This window comes from Salmo salar, unplaced genomic scaffold (genome assembly GCF_905237065.1).
Source record: "Salmo salar unplaced genomic scaffold, Ssal_v3.1, whole genome shotgun sequence".
Lineage (NCBI taxonomy): Eukaryota > Metazoa > Chordata > Actinopteri > Salmoniformes > Salmonidae > Salmo > Salmo salar.
In genome coordinates this window covers 17505-21880 of record NW_025550505.1, presented here as the reverse complement: position 1 = coordinate 21880, position 4376 = coordinate 17505, and positions in this window count along the sequence as shown.

Sequence of the window (4376 nt, the reverse complement as noted above, 5' to 3'; positions counted from 1 at the left end):
CCCAGCCCCTCGTATCAGCATCCTCCATCCTCATCTCTGCGTCTGGGCTTTTACAGACGGTCAGGGTGTTTGGGAATAGTCACGTCACATATGTCACCTTATCAGATAGTGTGCATGTATATACAAAAGTTGCGAATGACACAAATATACATTTTCACAAAGTCTGCCTCAGTTTGTATGATGGCAATTTGCATATACTCCAGAATGTTATGAAGAGTGATCAGATGAATTGCAATTGATTGCAAAGTCCCTCTTTGCCATGCAAATGAACTGAATCCCCCCAAAAAATATCCACTGCATTTCAGCCTGCCAAAAAAGGACGAGCTGACATGTCAGTGATTCTCCCGTTAACACAGGTGTGAGTGTTGACGAGGACAAGGCTGGAGATCACTCTGTCATGCTGATTGAGTTCGAATAACAGACTGAAAGCTTCAAAAGGAGGTTGGTGCTAGGAATCATTGTTCTTCCTGTCAACCATGGTCACGTGCAAGGAAACATGTGCCGTCATCATTGCTTTGCACAAAAAGGGCTTCACAGGCAAGGATATTGCTGCCAGTAAGATTGCACCTAAATCAACCGTTTCTCGGATCATCAAGAACTTCAAGAAGAGCAGTTCATTTGTTGTGAAGAAGGCTTGAGGGCAACCAAGAAAGTCCAGCAAGCGCCAGGACCGTCTCCTAAAGTTGATTCAGCTGCGGTATCGGGGCACCACCAGTACAGAGTTTGCTCAGGAACGGCAGCTGGCAGGTGTGAGTGCATTTGCACGCACAGTGAGGCGAAGACTTTTGGAGGATGGGCTGGTGTCAAGATGGACAGCAAAGAAGCCACTTCTCTCCAGGAAAAACATCAGGGACAGACTGATATTCTGCAAAAGGTACAGGGATTGGACTGCTGAGAAATGGGGTAAAGTCATTTTCTCTGATGAATCCCCTTTCCGATTGTTTGGGGCATCTGGAAAAAAGCTTGTCCGGAGAAGACAAGGTGAGCGCTACCATCAGTCCTGTGTCATACCATCAGTCCTGTGTCATGCCAACAGTAAATCATCCTGAGACCATTCATGTGTGGGGTTGCTTCTCAGCCAAGGGATTGAGCTCACTCACAATTTTGCCTAAGAACACAGCCATGAATAAAGAATGGTACCAACACATCCTCCGAGAGCAACTTCTCCCAACCATCCAGGAACAGTTTAGTGACGAACAATGCCTTTTCCAGCATGATGGAGCACCTTGGCATTAGGCAAAAGTGACAACTAATTGGCTCGGGGAACAAAACATTGATATTTTGGGTCCATGGCCTGGAAACTCCCCAGACCTTAATCCCACTGAACTTGTCAATCCTCAAGAGGCGGGTGGACAAACAAAAACCCACAAATTCTGACAAAGCCCAAGCATTGATTATGCAAGAATGGGCTGCCATCAGTCAGGATGTGGCCCAGAAGTTAATTGACAGCATGCTAGGGCGGATTGCTGAGGTCTTGAAAAAGAAGGGTCAACACTGCAAATATTGACTCTTTGCATCAACTTCATGTAATTGTCAATAAAAGGCTTTGACACTTATGAAATGCTTGTAATTATACTTCAGTATTCCATAGTAACATCTGACAAAAATATCTGAAGACACTGAAGCAGCAAACTTTGTGGAAATTAATATTTGTGTCATTCTCAAAACTTTTGGCCACGACTGTATATCACATAGTCCCCCTCCTAAGCCGAGAAGTTAGTGAAGTCAGAAGTCTATAACATGATATCAACCCAAATCTAGTGAGTGTGATGAGTAATGGTGACAACATAGACTGGTACCATTCAGACTCTCATATACTCACCACAATAATGTTTTGACTCATTTTAATCACCATCTTTGTTGTACTGGCATTGTTGACTGGCACTGGCTATCACCAAGGATCACTCTTCACTCTATGGTTCGATTGATACAGTTCTGATACTGAAGACTGGGAAGCTGTCCAAAGTCATCAATTATGCATATAATTAATGTCATTTTAGTGCTCCAACACCTTGCACCAGAATGTTTTGAGCGTTGGGGTGAGGAGGGGTTCATGATCCATTACCAGGGAAGTTTTCCATATATTCAATAAAAGGTTGCCATATCTTAACCAAAGTACCTAATTTGTTCTGTAGAACAGGGTTTCCCAAAATAAATGTAATAAGAAAAACAAACATTTACAAAATATGTAAGTATTGACAGGTTAAACACATTTTGGACGAGGGATCTTTGGGAACATTTTTGAAGGTGCAATACAATGTAATATTATACAATTTATGTTCTTAATTTACGTTCTTGCTTGTATTAGTTATTTTTATTTTGTTGTGTGCTGAATTATATTGTTCTGTATATGTGTATGTTTTATTATTCTGTTTTTATTGTAATGTATACAGGGCTCTCTTGTAAAAGAGATTTTTAATCTCAATGTGACTCAGTTAAAAAAAAATGGCAAACCACAGGGATATTGATACTTCACAGTATCAATTATTTAACCTGTTAGGGCTAGGGGGCAGTATTGACACGGCTGGATAAAAAACATACCCGATTTAATCTGGTTACCACTCCTACCCAGTAACTAGAATATGCATATACTTATTACATATGGATAGAAAACACCCTAAATTTTCTAAAACTGTTTGAATGGTGTCTGTGAGTATAACAGAACTCAAATGGCAGGTCAAAACCTGAGAGATTCCTTTACAGGAAGTGGCCTGTCTGACCATTTCTTGAACTTCTTTTCCATCTCTATCATTTACTAAGGATCTCTGCTCTAACGTGACACTTCCCACGTCGTCCATAGGCGCTCAGAGCCCGGGAAAAAACAGAATGTCGTCATTCCAGCCCCAGGCTGAAACACATTATCGCCTTTCTCAAGTGGCCGATCAAGGGACACTGGGCTTATGCTCGTGACCCGACCGCCCCCGCCTTTGGGATTTTTTTCCTCTGTTTGCCGAAAAGGAGATTCCCTGTCGGAATATTATCGCTTTCTACGAGAAAAATGTCGTAAAAATTGATTTTAAACAGCGGTTGACATGCTTGAAGTACGGTAATGGAATATTTAGAATTTTATTGTCACGAATTGCGCCATGCGCGCGACACTTCTTTACTATTTCGGATAGTGTCTGGAACGCATACGAACAAAACGCCGCTATTCGGATATAACGATGGATTATTTTGGACCAAACCAACATTTGTTATTGAAGTAGCAGTCCTGGGTGTGCATTCTGACGAAGACAACAAAAGGTAATCAAACTTTTATAATAGTAAATATGATTATGGTGAGTGCTAAACTTGCCGGGTGTCTAAATAGCGAGCCCGTGATGCCTGGGCTATGTACTTAGAATATTGCAAAATGTGCTTTCACCAAAAAGCTATTTTAAAATCGGACATATCGAGTGCATAGAGGAGGTCTGTATCTATAATTCTTAAAATAATTGTTATGCTTTTTGTGAACGTTTATCGCGAGTAATTTAGTAAAATGTTAGCGAATTCCCGGAAGTTTGCGGGGGTATGCTAGTTCTGAACGTCACATGCTAATGTAAAAAGCTGGTTTTTGATATAAATATGAACTTGATTGAACAAAACATGCATGTATTATATAACATAATGTCCTAGGGTTGTCATCTGATGAAGATCATCAAAGGTGAGTGCTGCATTTAGCTGTCTTCTGGGTTTTGGTGACATTATATGCTGGCTTGAAAAATGGGTGTCTGATTATTTCTGGCTTGGTACTCTGCTGACATAATCTAATGTTTTGCTTTCGTTGTAAAGCCTTTTTGAAATCGGACAGTGTGGTTAGATTAACGAGAGTCTTGTCTTTAAATGGCTGTAAAATAGTCATATGTTTGAGAAATTGAAGTAATAGGATTTTTAAGGTTTTGAAAATCGCGCCACTGGCTGCCAGTGGCTGTTACGCAAGCGTCCCACCTAGCCCATAGAGGTTAAAAAATCTACTAAATTCCCCAAATGTTGTTTTTTTCAAGGCTCAGGAGAAGACCCAAATGCAGACAGTTTCAAAGTAACAAAAGTTTATTACAAAAACAGGGGGGCAGGCAAACGACAGGTCAGTAGTCCAGAGTAGAGTCCGAAAGGTACAGAACGGCAGGCAGGGTCTGGGCAGGCTGAGATCAGTAATCCAGGGTGATGTGACAAGGGGACAAAATGACAGGCAGGCTCGGCCGCAAACCTGAACCTTTAGGGGAGGGTCTGGGTGGGCATCTCTCGGTGGAGGCTCCGGTGCGGGACGCAGACCCCGCTCTGCTTGAGGCTCCCCCCACTTCCGTGGAACCGGACAGTGGATCGTCGCCGGAGGCTCTGAACTGCACACCGTCGCCGGAGGCTCTGAACTGCACACCGTCGCCGGAGGCTCTGAACTG